General features: G+C 47.7%; 1 protein-coding gene across 2 annotated transcripts in view; it reads right to left on the bottom strand.

Annotated features, from left to right (window-relative positions):
* LOC149366900 (uncharacterized) overlaps window positions 1–17,454 on the bottom strand; it is a 152,012-nt gene that overhangs the window by 74,058 nt on the left and 60,500 nt on the right. The window lies entirely within an intron of this gene.

Genomic DNA, 17,454 nt, shown 5'->3' with positions numbered 1-17,454 from the left:
GACCCTGGGGCGTGCCCCGAATTCCTCTGTAAATAAAGTTTTCTCTCTCTCTCTCTCTGCACATTAAAGATCCCCAGGTGGTCGAAATTATTCCGGGGACCTCCACTACAGCACCTCTTTCTCGCTTTCTTCTTTCACTCCTACCTTCCTCCCTTCCCTTACGGCGCGATTCAGGTGTCCGCCGAGATATGGGAGACAGATACTGCTCCATTTCCTTTCGCCAAAAACCAATTGACCAATTTTTTAAGCCATAGGCCGTCCGTTTTGATTCTGTTCATTGGCGTTGGCGTCGAGAACGTTTTACACAATGATCATTTTAAGGAAAGCAAGTGCGCATAACTGGCTCCCTAGATCAGTAGCCGCCTGAATTTCTCTTATTGGTACTTGGGGTGATGATAGAGAGATGTGGGCTGCATGCGTTAGCGCTGACAACGGTGAGCGAACTCTCGCGATCAACCTTAACTACCATCTGGAAGAGTGGGAGGGTGGTGGTGGTGGTGAAAACATTTATTACGAATGAACAGGAGGTATGTTTGGATCAGCCCGTAAGGGACCGATCCTCACAAACACTAGGTGGAGGTCCCTAGTATGGGACCCCAGTGGCGGTTGCCGCCGCCCGGGCGCGCCCGACTAAAGCTTGTTGGGCCTGTAAGTCGTTGGGTGCGGACTTTAATGTACGTACATCTAAAAAAACGAATTTCTTACCACTTATGCGGGAGAACATCCCGTTTCTTTCGCTCGTAACGCCTTCCGCGGCTGCGACAACCTCTCCAAATACTTGCATAGACCACCTTTGAGAACCAGGCAGTGATGCAGCAAGTCGAGCATATATCCATCTATTTCTCCGATCACAAAGCTTCCTACAATCAAGAACTGTTAGTGGAGTGGTTCTTGAAGAAGGTTTGGTTTATTGGTTTATTGGTGTTTAACGTCCCAAAGCAACTCGGGCTATGAAGGACGCGGTAGTGAAGAACTTCGGAAATTTCGACCACCTGGTGTTCTTTAGCGTGCACTGACATCGCACAGTGCACGGGCCTCTAGAATTTCGCCTTCATCGAAATCTAGCCACTGCGGCTGGGTTCGAACCCGCGTCTTTCGGGTGAGCAACCGAACGCCGTAACCACTGAGCCACAGCGGCGGGGTTCTTCAAGAAGGAATATGTGTGAAAAATAACAAGTTGTGTGTAATTTTACATGCATGCCTTGCTCGAATTCTTTGCCTCAATCTATCGAAAAGCTGGAACAGCTGCCCCGCCGCGGTGGCTCAGTGGTTACGGCGCTCGGCTACTGACCCGAAAGACGTAGGTTCGATCCCGGCCATGTCCCTGCTTTTGACATACTGGACTCGCCCGATACACCCCCGCCCCGCTAAGTGGAGCTGATATGGGTGCCTGCGCACTCCGGGAATCCCGGAAACGCGGCCGCCAACCTTTTAGCACGAGGTTCTTTAAACCGGGCTCAGGTGGCCTCGGATCGGGGATTCACGAAGGATCGCATGCACTCATTCAGTGAGCTGACCCAGGCATACAGAGCCTCTCGCCAGCTTAACCCCCCGCCCCACCCCTCCCTAGATAACAGACACGCAACACTCTGGCGCAGATTACAAACACATACTCTCCCCTCGCCCCTTACCCTAACCCACTATCAACCCTCCTTCCCCACTCCTGTTTGCGCCCTATGCCCAGAACCCTTCGCTTCTTCCCTCCACATCCTTTCCCTCTGCCCGGCGGACCCTCCCCCGCGGGACCTAGAGAACCTCAAGACCTGGGAGGACTGGGAGACCCTGCTGCGCTCGGAGGACCCGGCCGTGCAAACCATCGCCACCGGCCGTGCTGCCAGTGTTATGAACCCTAGGAACATAAACACATGAGTGCAGTGGGGTCGTGCGGGGACCTTGGGGTGTGCCCCGAATTCCTGTTAAATTAAAGTTTTTTTTTTTTCTCTTTCTCTCCCGGCCACGGCGGCCGAATTTCGATGCAGGCGAAATTCTAGAGGCCGGTGTACTGTGCGATGTCAGTGCACGTTCAAGAACCCCAGGTGGTCGAAATTTGCGGAGCCCTTCACTACGGCGTCTCTCATAGCCTTAGTCGCTTTGGGACGTTAAACCCCAATAAACCTACTACCTAAACCGAACCCGGGTACTCCAGCCCAGCAAGATAAAACGCATCGCAAAGAGACACTGCGTGGGGCAAACGCATAAACTTCAGCAAAGTTTTCAATTAGTCTCTATCTCTTGACGATATTGGCAGATAAACGCATTAATGTTGCCTTCTATTTCGGTATGTTTTATATAATTCTTTGCTTTCCTTCTCGTGCTTCGCTGCATTCGCTGTAGAGTCAGTGTCTACCAATGCTGTCCCCGTTAGTGCCGTGAAAATTTAGAACTAACTATTACTTTAGTGTATGTCCTTTGTATGAGCTTCTAGGATCTCCGAGTCAGTTAAAATACGGGTCTGTACTAGCAATGTTCTTTTAGATATGGCGGCATGTTTTTGTTGGAACTCCGTTCTGTTGGCGCGAGGCACTGACAGTTGTCGTTTTGTCGTGCAGTGGAGTAACGACAAAAGATTACCAGACGCTGATTATCAAGCGTTACCTTAAGTTTTTTTTTTTGCACAAAGCATTTTGATGCCAACATTTATAGCATAAGAAGGAAAATCGTTTGACAGCACTTCGAATGTCCTACCTCAAGTAGCTTGGTCGTAATGGTCATCTGAAAACCAAAAAAATTATGGTTTTGGAGACCAAAGGTCGTCGGTACGAATGCGCTAAGCTTTGACTCTACTATTAAGGCGGTATCCTTTAATGCCTCATCGTTGTAAGCAGGAGTTGTCGACAGAAATGTCACGCTTTTCAATTGGTCGAAATGATCGTTACGTCACAGTGCGCGAATTTCAAACATTGTCACTTGTATTTTGGCTAGTAACCCAGCAACCAATTAAAGGGATGGTATAGTGATGCTCCATGTAAGTGGGTCTGAGTTTAGTTGATAAGTTAATTTACAGATTACCGTCATTAACCTAGTTATGCTAATTAATTATTAATTACTTTCCTAAATGTGCAAATTGGTCGAGTGGGGGAATCGAACTAGAGTCTCCGGAGTGCGAGACAAGCACGCTAACCATTCCGCCATGGCTGGATGTTTGGCGCGTCTTGTGAATAAGGTGTCTTCGTTCGCTCCCATCTTCCTCCCTTCCCGTTACGACGAGATTCAGGTGTCCACCGTGATATGGGAGACAGATACATTTCTTTTCCTCAAAAACCAATTTACCGACGAGCAAGGCGTAAATTGGTAAATTGGTTTTTGAGGAAAGGAAATGGCGCAGTATCTGTCTCACATATATCGGCGGACACCTGAACCGCGCCGTAAGGGAAGGGAGGAGGGTAGGAGTGAAAGAAGAAAGAGAGAAAGAGGTGCCGTAGTGAAGGTCTTCAGAATAATTTCGACCACCTGGGGATCTTTAACGTGCACTGCAACAAAACAGGTGTATACTACGTGGACGCCCCCGGCCCTCACCACGGGAAATGGTACACGGCCGCGGTAGTTCACAACAGCAACACAGTTAACGGCCTCACTTTCAGAGCCCGCAGTGCAACACAAGCAGAAGAGGTCGCGATTGCTCTCGCGGCCTCACATTCCAATTCAAAATACATAATCACCGACTCGCGAGGGGCCTGTCGGAACGTCGAACAAGGCTGCACTCCCTTCCTAGCCTATCGAATATACCAAAATTGCATACGGGATACGGACCCCGCACACCGTTACCTCATATGGGCCCCTGCTCATCAGGGGTTGGCAAGAAACGAGGCAGCAGACGCAGCCGCCCGCGCGCTCTCTCACCGGGCTGTTTTCTCCTCCCCACCTGATCAGGTACCCGATTTTAATCCGGTCTATACGTTCAAAAATATCGCAACCTAATATCAAGATAGCCATCGCCTTTACCCTAGCCCATGTAAAGGCCTCAAGAAGGCGGATGAGCGGCTCCTTCTCCGCCTCTTCACCCATACATTGCTGTGCCCGGCAGCCCTAAAACATTTCGACCCCTCCTTTAGCGGCAACTGCCTGCACTGTAGTGCGGTGTCTTCAGACACCTATCACATGGTGTGGGCCTGCCCCTCCAACCCGGCCATTCCCCCCATCCCCAACCCAACCCGGGAGGACTGGGAGGCGACCCTGCTCGGCTGCCACGACTTACAGGCCCGACAGGCCTTAGTCGGTCGCGCCCGGGCGGCGGCTACCGCCACTGGGATCCCAAACTAGGGACCTCCACCTAGTGTTTGTAAGGATCGGTCCCTTACGGGCAGATCCAAACACCTCCTGTCCGTTCTGAATAAATGTTTTCACCACCACCACCACCAATGTGCACTGACATCGCACAGCACACGGGCGCCTCTTGCGTTTCGATGGAGGCGAAACGCAAGAGGCGCCCATGTGCTGTGCGATGTCAGTGCACGTTAAAGACGTAGAGCCGAACAGACGATGGCGTTCTGTGGACTCCCTGGCACCGTTGCAAGATGCTGTCGCGCTGCACTCTTAGAGGCGAAGCTTAACGTCTTAACCACACATCACTGACACAAGCAGCAACACCGCGCATAAAGCTTTCGCCTTACCGCAGTTTAGGTGAGCAAAGTGCCCCCTGAATTTTTAATTTTATGCTCCATAACACGCCGAATTGTTTGATACTACCTGATGCCCATCCGAATGTTCTCCGCAACTTAAGTTGTTCACAATCTGTACCAACGGTACCACTCAATGGTCCAGTCCAGCTGTTTGCACACTGGGGTATTTACAGGGAGACGAAAGTTTGGTATACACTATATGCGCACTTGGGGGCTGCTTGTCAGTATAGCACTTTGCTTTGCAACCGGTTGGGTCACACAGTATGGTACCACCCTGGCAGCTGGTAGCGCACCACTTGGTAACTGGTGGATACCACCAATGGTTGCTTATCATGGCGGCCACGTTGGTCATATGATATGCAAATTTTGTTTATGCAAACGCTAACCCCTGTAGACACCATTTTTAGACAATGACCTAGTGTTGCATACTCACACGACCTTGAGTACCGCGAGTAGCAGAGCTAACACTCTGAAATCTGCAGGCATTCAAAAGGTGAAATTTTTGCCTTTAAGTACACTGCTGGAGCCTTCAGTCTCAGCGCGGTGTGAACCAGGGTCGACACAAAGGAAGTAGGCTTGGGAGACCCTACTGCGCTCCGAGCACCCGGCCAAGCAAGCCATCGCCACCGGCCGGGCTGCCAGTGTCATGAGCCTCCGGGACATGAGCGTTTGAGAGCAGTGGGGCCGTGCGGGGGCCCACGGACCTGTGTGTCCCAAACTCCCCAGTTGTAAATAAGGTGTTCACCATCACCACCACCACCGCTTCGTCTTCCAATTCTTTATACCACACAGCGAAAAAAAATTCAGGGGGCACTTTGACTGTCTTAAGTGGGTAGAGGCGAAAGCGTTTTCCGCACCACTTTGACTGCTTCTGTGGCACTGGTGGCGTCACATATAATTGAGTACTAAATACTAAGTGATGACAAATCACTAATTAATGATTGATTACTGATAAATGCCTGAGTACTAATTAACTGCTAATTAATGACGCTTAAGCTTCGCATTTAGGAGTGGAACGCGACAGCGTGTTGTAGCGCTGCCAGGGATTCCACGGAAGTAAAATAAATGTAAATTGGTTTTTGAGGAAAGGAAATGGCGCAGTAACTGTCTCACATATCTACGCGGACACCTGAACCGGACACGGGCGCCTCTTGCATTTCGCCTCCATCGAAACGCGGCCGCCGCGGTCGGGTTCGAACCCGGGTACTCCGGCTCGGTAGACGAGCGCCTTACCACTGAGCCACCGCGGCGGGTATCCACGGAAGGCCACCACACGTTCGGCGCGATGCCTTGCCCTTTGAACGCAACGCTTTTTGAGGAAAGAAAATGGCGCAGTAATTCTCTGTCATCTCGGTGGACACCTGAACCGCACCGTAGAGGAAAGGAGGAAGTGGGAGTAAAAGAAGACAAAGAGGGCGCGTAATGAAGGAAATGAAAATTGTATTTCAGGAAAGGCAATTACGCAGTAACTGTCTCACATATCTCGGTGAACACCCGCCAAAATTTAGGGGGCACTTTTTTTACCTAAAGTGTGGTCACTGATGTGTGGTTAAGATGTTAAGCTTCGCCTCTAAGAGTGGAACGCGACAGCATCTTGCAACGCTGCCAGGGAGTCCATAGAACGCCATTGCCCATTCGGTTCTACGCCTCGCTCGTCGGTAAATTAGTTTTTGAGGAAAGGAAATGTATCTGTCTCTCATATCTCGGTGGACACTTAAACCTCTCCGGAAGGGAAGGGAGGAGGATGGGAGTGAGCGAAGACACCGTATTCACTAGACGCGCCTTTGTTCATTCCCATCCATCGAGTGCTGTAGCCATGTAAATAGCCATGTAAATAGTCACATATGTTGTAATGCACTGTATTCCCACGCCTTTGAAGGCAATAAAGAAAAGAAAAAAAGCTGGCATGGCGGAGTGGATAGCATGCTCGTCTCGCACGCCGAAGACCGGGGTTCGATTCCCGAGCTCGACCAATTTTCTACTCGGTTTTATTTATTTATATGGCCTGACTAGAAACGTTAATTAGGCTAATTGCGTAATTAAGCAATTAACTAAGCTGAGTTCCACTTACTTGGAACATCACTATACGATCCCTTCAATTGGTTGCATGGTTACTAGGCAAAGTACAATTGGCCCCGTTTGAAATTCGCGCACTGTGACTTCACGGCCGTTTCGACCAACTGAAAAGCGTGACATTTTCTGTCGACAACTGCTGCTTATAACAATGAGGCATTAAAGGCTTTCGCCTTAAAATCTAAGCCCCAGCACGGGGGTGTAGTTACGGTTAGACGTATGTGAGAGACTGCGAGATCATCGTGGTCACCATTAACATTCCAGCGTGTACGAAGAAAATCATATGCTGCAGCCTTATGCCCGAGACACACACATATGTGCTGTGCACTCTCGTGTGTCAGAACTGTCTCCGCACTGGCCGCGCACAGTGCACATGCCGGTGCCCCGGGTTGTGAGCACGCAGGGGCAACAGGCACGAAAAGAACTCCAGCAGTTCTCGCGCGGCAGGGATGCGAACTTGCCTGCTTTGCAAAGCTCAAGTCCACTTGGGAATAGATCCGTCATGCCAAAATTGAGTGAACAATTTCTCCTGTCGACAGGATCTATTTACCGCCAGATACAGACGATAAAAAGTAGGAAGAGACCCTCCAGAAGCAGAAAACAATGCACCGCCTCGAAGACTTCCACCCGCGAGTACATAGCTAGTGGAAGAGCGGCTCAGCTGCCACCTCACGCTAGATCTCACTGCTATACTCCTTGCGCCAACCAAAATACCGCATCCCCTAGCCTGGGTCCAAGCCCATAATGCAGGCACCAGTGGCCAACAGCGAATCCATCGCGTAACCCCAAGCAACCAAGTGCAGCCCCGGAAACTACGCTGCCTTGTTGAAAATGGACGAGGCCACCGTAGGTCGCAGCATCAGCTCAATGACATCTGCCCCGAACTCGATGGCCTGCGCTGCCATCTCGACAACTTACCACAGCTGTGTTGGGTTAGTGCTTGAGTTAAGTCGGCTGTTGAGTAGGTTTTTCGAGAATGGTTTGGAGATGATTGGGGCTGCTGCGGACGACGGAACACAACTGGGTTCTGTCGTCCTCTCTTGTCCTGTCTTTCGCGCTGTAACTATGAAAGATCGTCACCAGCTCGGCCAAGAGCTTGCTTTAGACAACTACAACAAGCGATAACATCCCTATGGTAACGGCAGACGGCGGCTAAAAACTGAGGACCGGTGCCCGAGGTGTCACAACGAGATCAACATTATGAGTGCTTCCACCGACAGCGCGATTCCTCCTCCACGTTCAAGCCTACATCTCAATGCACCATTGTAACTGCAACCCCAGCCCATTAAACCGTATTCATCACTGGAGTCAATCACTATGCAAGAACACTCTTTTGACTCCTCAGCAGACCCAACCCGCTCCAAAACATTCTTGACAAACCTATTCGACAGCCGACTTAACACAAGAAGGAACTCAGTTTCCTGATTGAATGGAGCCCAATCGGGAGCAGCTACATCTGCAGGAGCAACCAAGCTATTACAACAGCAGCAGCAGCAATACCTCAGTGCAATTGTTTTGTGGTTTTATGGGTCTTAACACCCCAAAGGGACTCAGGCTAGGAGGGTCGCCGTAGTGCAGGCCTCCAGTAATTTCGACCTCCTGGCGTTCTTTAACGTGCACTGACATCTCACAGTACATGGACCTCTAGAATTTCGCCTCCATCGAAATTCGACCACCGCGGCCGGGATCGAACCCGCATCTTTCGGATCAGTAGCCGAGCGCCATAACCAATGAGCCACCGCGGCGTCTCTCAGCGAAATGTTCGAACATATCGGGGCACAGACGTATAAACCCACACGGCCATCGTGCGAGGTATTGCGCAGCAGAACAAGAGCCATTCAAAACAAATGAAGTGCTCGTGATCCACAAGACCAAAAGATGAGCACGATCATAAATTTCGGAGGTATAAGCAGCAGTCATCTTCATTAACCGCTAGCCATGCCGACCAACCTCAATATTGAAAGGTGTGCTGTGTTGGTACTGGTGGTTCTCAAGTGGCACTACCGGGCGTCCAGCAAGGCCCGCCATAGTTCCACTACCTCTTCGAGCAAGTCGGCTATCCTCAGATGCTTCTCATTCAAAGAGAGCCCGGAATTTACCAATTTATGTCACTAAACCAGATTTTCTTCCTTTTTCAACCCGACATCATTAAAACGGTAGTGGTCAAAAGCGGGTAACCGCATAAACATAGCTCTGTTCGTCAGTCACAAATTGAAGCGCGCATTGCACTCTATACTTAAAAATAATCGCTGTGGACTAGCCAGTCGAATGATGTCACAGCCATTGCAGCTTCGGTCTACCTGTAGCTTGAAGTATCAGCCAAACTTCAAAACAAATTCGTGTGGTAGAAAACCCTCATTACAGCCGTCCCACAAGCACAGATCATAATTGTCGGTGATTTTGATTGTCAACAGTACACGCTCTGGAGGTATAACGCATCCACTGACAAGAGGCGCTTTGCAACACCGTAGAAAAAGGTCGACCTTGTGCTAGCCACCACTATAATCGCTTCCCATTTAGCTAAGGAATGACATTGCTGCCAGAGCACTGCGGGCAGGAATCTACTCATACAGACAACTCCCCAGCCGCATTTCCCCAGAGCGGAAGAACCGCTGAGGAGTTCGTCGACTGGTACCCTTCTGGCGGCTGCTACGCGAGTGCGATCAGAACATCCCTATAAAATACTGAAGCTCTGAAGAACCAGCAGAGACACTTTCGTTATATTTGATGCCAGTCTTATGAATCTATCCGCCTGCGGGTGAACTGACCGACACTTTTATGCCGCTCTTTGCCTTGGCATCCTGAAAAACTTTCGGACTCGCGACATTTTGTCAAACTTTGTCCAATAGGCATTCTTATCATCATCATTTTTGCCACTCGAGGGAGCGCCGCATAGTGTGTATTCTAGTGTTGCATTTTCGCTGCCTTCCCTCCATCTCCTACTTACGCGTGCCACTTGCTCCTGCGCAAGCACTACACTAAGAAACCAGGGTGCACCGCGGGGAGAGCTCTGTAATTCGACCGTTCTTGGAAGTATCGTTTTAACTAGTTTGTAAAAATGCCTCTTTCATCAAGGTGGTTCTCATTACATGTACAGTGGATGTCGCCTTAAATGTGCAAAGTTTCCATCACTACAATTAGGTACAGCGTAGGCATTTCATGCTACATAGCAGCGAGCCCCTTTTCTACTAAAATTGGAAATTTTCTAGGGGCTGTGAGGTTTTGTAGAGCAATACGGCTAAGAGAAACCTCATTTTTTTTTTTATGGGTGATTTAATGATCCCTGTTATCTTCAAGTGTGCTTGGCCGTAGTTATAGCGACAGTACAACGCCGCCAATACACAGCCACCCAGCTTTCTCAGAGTAAAGACGGCGTTGGTCAGAGCCATGATGCCTGCATGGCTTAGTAACTCGAGACAGAAAAGCGCGAATGCTTGGCCGTTTAATGAAAATATTCTGGAATGCTACACTGCAGTGACAGACAACAAGTGGAAACAAACGGCAGCCGCCGACAAGACTTATAGTTGCAATACGTATTGTTGGCGTATGCTATTTGTGTCAGTTATGGTGTATCCCTGCCGCACAGCACATGATTTATCAACATCAACATGACCACATTCTGCGTCACAACAATGCGACGTACAGCAAATCGTACAACAGTAGTACATGGCATTGTCATGTTCGTAGAAAGTACAGCAAACTTCTAGAGCACTGGTGGCATATCATGCACCGACCGTCAATCGCCCCTTTCTGGGCAGTGCCGACTGCCCTAAACTGTCGTCATAGAGGATAATACATACGAGCATAACGTGGGTAAAATGAAGCGGACCACCGAGCGAGCGGCAAGTAGCGGCCATGCTCCAACGCTGCCGGCATTATAGTATGAATTTGCATTTCCCTATTAGATGCTGCGATCAAGAGCGAACAAAGAAAAACACACTGAAGTATCAGTAAGAACGTAGACATGTCGACCATGCGTAAAGGATAATCCGCAGATGCATCTACGTATAAAATAGTTTGGAAAGCACGCCGGGCGTATTTTTATTTATACTATAAAAAAACGCCTGTCTGGTCCGTCTGGCATTCGACGTGGCCTGATGTACCGGGTCCGTACAACTGGCGCGAAGCCACAACCTGTTTTTTGTACTTTTATTCTACAGAAAGGCGCATTTTGTGAACTTCAAATCATTAACCTCGAAGTTCTCATTCGCGCACTGGTATTCTCGCACCAGATTCGCCACATGATGCGTATGATGGCTTCCACGTGAAAATGAAGCGAGCCATAAGACATACTACAATGCTGAATTTAATCACAAGGATTGCGCCAAAGCAACCTTCACGTAGTCAGGATAAGTGGAGCGAAGAATGAATTCTACGAGCGTATATCAAACACTAGTCATGGCTGGAAGCATTTACAAACGCGTTTGGTAGCCTATAAATGCAAATTCAGAGAGACTCATCGAGGTCGGTCAGCCGGCTCTCAATAAATGTCTTCCTTCCAATAATTCCTTCCTTTACGTGAAAGGGAAGGGCATTACAATACAACGCATATGAAGAAATGCGTTATGCACGTCATTTGCCCCTATTGATGACTGTGCTATGCTAACACAAGGCTTTAAGTAAAAGTCATGCTCTCCTGCTGCGATTCGTAAGTAATACGAAATATATTAAAACATATTACTTAACTAGAATGCGAGCATTGTTTCGCGCAACATGCGTTGCGAAGTTTGGCATTCTTGGCACTTAAAATTTGCAATGCAAGTTGCGTTACTGAGAGCATTTTTCGACAAAAGGTTTTGGTGCAATCAAAACATTTGGCAGCGCGAAGTTCATTCTCTGTGCATTGTTCGTAGGAATAATCAATTTATTGATTGTTTCCTTTTTTCTCTCGTTACAGGCATAGGTTCAGAAATACCAGCGCTGTACGATAACTTGGAATCGTGCCTTTGAAACCTTTGGTCAGACATGACAGCTTTGGTACATTTAATTTCTTAAATTTACATTTATTTTACTCAATAAAGGTGTGGGGCAACAAAGTTCATTACAGTTTTACTTTCCTACATCACCAGTCGCACAGTGAGCACAGGTGTGCAGTCCTACATGAGGCTGAACAATTAATTTCATGCCGTAAGACACTCAAAGCACTTCACACGCACGTCACAAATGTGAATAGCCTGCTTACACGATTTTATCGTTTTGGGCTCGAAAAACGGCTACCACCCAAAGATTTGTTTGCATAAAGGAATTTATGCTTTGCATGTTGTTGATGTGCTACTATAGATCTCCACTGGCGTGAAATCCCATTTCTGACATTGAGTGTTGCCGAAACATCTTAGGGGTATTTCTACATGTGTGCTACGAAACTTCCTTCGGTGAATGTTTGTGTGTTTTTGATGGCACATTTCGCTGCCGCCTGATTTGAAGAAAATACATTCACTTGTCATATCACCAGAACCGTCAACCGCGCATGAAAGACATCTCGTGATCATAAAGCAATATGCATACCACTTCGCACTCAGAGCGCTACGGTGAAATCCTGAATCCAGTTCTTCTTCGCTCGCTCAATGGCATGCTCTATAAAAGAAAAGCTTAAAGGTGCACTGAAGAGGAATCTGAACTCGTCTTTTTGCCGCGGGAACTCGATCTACACGTTCCTAGCATTCTTAGAAACTACGACTTATTGCCCTGTGTGGCCGATTTCCCTAATTGAATCGAATTAACGCCCGGCTCCCGCCTTTTTTCTTTTTAATTCTCCCTCGTACGGTGGGCGGAGTCGACCAACGCGGGGAGTGCCTTTGATCCAGCTCCGTGGAGGCTTTGCTTTCGCTTCATTTTGTTTTTTAGGTTTTCGCGAATAAATACTTTCATTTGCAGATTATATAACCGCAAAATAAGCCCGCAGAAATAAAAATACGCAGGGACTATTTGCTACTACAGACTACTACGTATTACTCCGCCGGTGGCAGAGCGGCAAGCGGCCACGGGACTGGGTGAGAGGCACTCCCCGCGTTGTTCGACTCCGCCCACCGTAGGAGAGAGAATTCAAAAAAAGAAAAGGCGGGAGCCGGGTGTTAATTCGCTTTAATTAGCGAAATTGGCCACACAGGGCAATAAATCGAAGATTCTAAGAATGCTCGGAACGTGTAGATTGAGTTCCCGCGGCAAAAAGACGAGTTCAGATTCCTCTTCAGTGCACCTTTAAGCGCTCGTGTGGGCCCTAATAGTTTATTCAAATGCGATCAGTCAGTGACTCATTGTACATGTACTGGAGCTCAGGGAAGAAACCTTTTGCTCAAGTAGGGGCTCCTACAGTTGACAATTTCCGTTTTTTGGCGTATTTGGAAACTCATACTAGGTATAGCAAGCCAGTGTGTTAAAGTATTTGCGTCGTGGATAGTCTTGGCGGACGGAAAGCTTCTTTCTCTTACAAATATTCAGCGATAATCCTGACGGCGTTGTTCTTCTCCACGACTACGTCAGTGTACATTACACAGCAAAGGCAGACTTCTCCACGCAAATGATTGTTTCCGGAATTGCTCCTCCTCCTTCGGCTAACGGCAATAATCTCTCTGTCTGCTTCCGGGAAGAACTGACCTCCTGTCCTAGGGTCACGTTGCAACCAAACTTCGCGGAAGGCTTGGAAGCCCTGGAGGCAGCACTGGACAGTGATTAACTGACACCTTGTCTTCAAACGACTTACAGCCTGTTGGGGACATTTGGTAACGAAATCACGGTGCTTCGCAGCGTTCTGTGCGCGAAAATAAGTTTATATTCAAAGCAGAGCAAAAGACGGGACGCAAGGCAGGTGTCCCCGCGAAGGCAGACCCGTCCTATGTGCTGTTTCGAATGTGAACATTACCAACAAGGCCAATTCACAACAATGGTGACAAAATAAGGAGTGCCTTCGAGAAGCAACGTAGCAGGCAGGTGGGCCACAAACGGCACATAACCTTTTGGCATCGTCACAACTTACCAATCGGATTGTCACCAAAATGCGCTCCATGGCAGTTAAATTGTTAATCTGTCGCTGGAGTTTCCTCGAGAAGAGCAACCCGGGTCGCACAAGGCCCACTGCTGGGAGCACCTGCCATCGCAGGGCAGTGGCGCATCGCTCAACCGCTGCACCACTGCGCCAGGAATGGCACGAGGACTCCCAGGGAACTAAGAATGTGAAGTTGCGAATGCCCAGTTCTATATGAATGGAAAATAACGCAGTAAGCTATCGTGTCAAGGCGGAGCTCAAGTGTCGCCACCATTTTTTTTTTGTTTTCTATATAACATTACATGTCTTGTCCACAACCCAGCTAACGAGAAGTTTGTTATAGGACATTTAACGATTTGCCTTGAAACACAGCTGAAACGCAATGTTACGCGCTACATACTAGCGCAGTTAGGACCGTGATAATAATTTTGTACACTCTGGTCTGGCTTGAAGAAACCATAACTAATGCTTGAAAATCCCACCCACTTTCGATGACAGTTAAATGGCCATCACCAAATGTACTGAAGAAATTATAATAGAGTTATTGTTCACGCTGGAGCGCTGTTAACAGGAACTTCGTCGCCATTTGTGTTCCTTCGTGTTTCGTGCAGAACAATCGCTTTTCTGTTCTCTATACAGGGTGTTCTAAGACTTTACTAAATTTTTAAAAATAGGCTTTTTGAGTTAGAATAGGGCTTTTCGCGACATAGCATTGTCAGCGGTGTAGTGCATCAAAATACATCCAAAATGTGTTAACCAGAAGGCTGGGTAACTGATATTGAATAGATAGAAAGGAATTTAATGAGGGAAAGATGGAGAGGTCGGCCGGTGGTAACATGGCCCTGGCCTGCTACTCCACACAGGGGAAAGGAAAAAGGAGGAAAAGGAAAGTGCGAATGAAGGCTGATGACGGCATAATACAATGAGTTTCACGGGTGATGTCTACACACACACACACACACACACACACACACACACACACACACACACACACACACACACACACGCACGCACACGCACACGCACGTACACGCACGCGCGCGCGCACACACACACACGCACGCACACACACGCACGCACACACACACACACACACACACCACTGGCTGGCACTCGCATCGCGGTTAGTAGACGCACATAAAACTCATAAAACTGGTGTCTGCAACACAAACACCGACACATGTCATTAACCATGTAGGTTGTGCACAGGCGGTCACAGACGAGTATCCAGGCCTGTTTCACACAAAAAGTTGAGCAGGGCCTTTATGACACGTCACCAATCAGAACATCTCGTCCTGGCGCCCAGAAGAGTTTCCTCAGAGAGAGGGCGAGAGTCCAGTTGTTTCACGGTCGCCTCCAATGTTCTTCTTGCAGCAGTATATTTCGGGCACTCGCAAAGAAGGTGTCCAATAGTCTCTGGAGCGTGGCACTGTGCGCAATTTGGTTTACTTTCGATGCCGATCTTGTGAAGATAGTGTTTGGTGTAGGCAACGCCAAGCCGTAGCCGGTGGCGTAAAGTCCCATGACGTCGCACCACCATAGATGGCAAATGTAATCGTGAGCCGGCGTCAAGCTTACAGACGCGGTCCTGTTGATGACTCGAATCATGCCAGTGCGACTGCATTGCCGCTTGCATTAAATGCGCAACAAGGCTCCAATGTCTGATCTAGAAAAGGATACCTCAATGAAAGCACCATCACTATGTGCCATCCGAGCCTCGGCGTCAGCACGCTCGTTTCCCGCTATGCCGCAATGGCTCGGTATCCATTGAAACTTTATGATATGGCCGCGGTGGAAAGCTTCAGCTAACAAAAGCACAATCTGTTGAACCAGCTGCTCGCATGCCCTTGGTTTTACATAAGTTTGTACGACCTGCAATGCCGATCTCGAGTCGCAGAATATAGTCCATTGCTGCGCTGGCTGGTGATGATATTGAATAGTTAGGTTTTTAACTATTACTGCTAGACTGCTGAATTATTGAGAGGCGTGTAGGCCTCCGTAAGTATTATTCATACCGGCTTCTAGAATTTCGAATAAGCGGTTACCCTTGGCGCTGTGGCCTACCAAATTTTTGCTACAACGCGCCAAAATACATACACTTTCGAGAAGCTTCCGGGCAAAGCAACCTCTCCAGTGCTCGTTACTCGTCGAAATGGCCACAATTTTTTGGACTACAGCTCCTACTGTAACGATGTTTTCGAAATTCTAAACACTGGTATGGATATTACTTACAGCGGGCTACACGCCTCGCACTAATTAAGGGGCCTAACAGTAATAGTTAAAAAGTTACATGTTCAAGATTAGTTAACCAGCCTGATAACGAGCATGTCTTATCTATATTCTGATGTGCTGCACCGCTGACAACGCTATGCCGAAAAAAGCGCTCTTGTAACTGAAAAAGCCTATTTTTAAAAATTTTGTAAAGTCTTAGGTGAAACACTGTAAATCTTTCTGACTGGAAATGAATGAACAAAAGTCGCTTATTTAAAATCTCTCTTTACTTGCTACGAGATATATGATATATCGCGTAAATGTGAACGAGTCCATTGCATCTCCAGTTGATGCATTACTTGCCTAGTTGAGTGTTTCTGACAAAACAATGAAAAGATAATAAAATGAAAATATGAGGAAGCCCAGATCAGTAGAGCTTTACTGGGCCTATAGCCAATACAAAATAATTAAGAAGGAGCTAAACCACCAAAACACACATTCTAAAGTAAAAATGTATCAAAAAACGGCTAAAAACGGAGCAAAGGACGAGCAACAAGTCCAGGAAGCCCAATCATCGTCCCACTAACAAATATAAAACACAAGCATACAAAGAACGAAGAGACAGAAGTGACGACAGAGACCCCAGGAAAGGTGGGCAGGTGAAAGACGACGTCCTGGAGGTGGCAGCTGAAAACCATTAAAAAAGAACACAATCACAAGAAGCTAAAAATGGCAGCAAATTAACAAACAGGACGGGCAAAAATATTGTATGAGACACTTAAATTCCGCCTTAAGGGTATGTCGCGACAGGTTAATGGGCTGATACCCATATATGTGAAGTAGGCCAGAGAACCAGAAGATAACCTCCCGCATGTTTCCTCGTATATCCTTCCCATCATGCCAGATATCATATTTTCATCCTAAAGAAATCTAGAAACTAAGCAAATCTTTAAAATTGACTTCATCAGCTGGCGTCGACGGCATCGACGCTAAAGTGCTCAAAAACATCAAGGAAGTCACTAGAGTTTTGTCCCACATTTTTCAGCAGTCATTGTCATCCGGCATCGTCCCTCATGATAGGAAAGTGGGTGCGGTTGTTATGGAGTGCGTCATTTCTTTCACCCTGACAAGCACAGATTTCAAAAAGGACTTTCATGCGATACCCAACTTGCTCTCTTTCTTCACTACATAAGTACTAAAGTAGACCTTAACATGCCTGTAGACGCTCTCTTTATCGAATTCCGGAAGGTTTCTGACAATGTCGCTCACAAAAGCCTACTACTAAAGCTTTCCCAGCTAAATCTTAACCCGCTCGTTTTTAAATGGTTACAGAATTTTCTCACCAACCTTAAGCAATTAGCAGAAGCCAACAACAAATCTTCGTCGCTCTCTAACATACTCTCTGGTGGGCCACAAGGCACAGTTCTTAACCTTCTCCTTTTCTTAATTTACATCAACATCTTACCCAATAATATTTCATCAAACATCGTCTTATTCGCCGACGATTGTGTCATTTACTGTTCTATTAAGAGCGCTGCAGATAATAATGTTCAATGCGATCAACAAGGG

The sequence above is a fragment of the Amblyomma mixtum genome, chromosome 1, assembly GCF_055824585.1.
Source record: "Amblyomma mixtum isolate Tamu chromosome 1, ASM5582458v1, whole genome shotgun sequence".
Classification (NCBI taxonomy): Eukaryota; Metazoa; Arthropoda; class Arachnida; order Ixodida; family Ixodidae; genus Amblyomma; species Amblyomma mixtum.
This window is presented reverse-complemented; position numbering and strand designations above follow the sequence as displayed.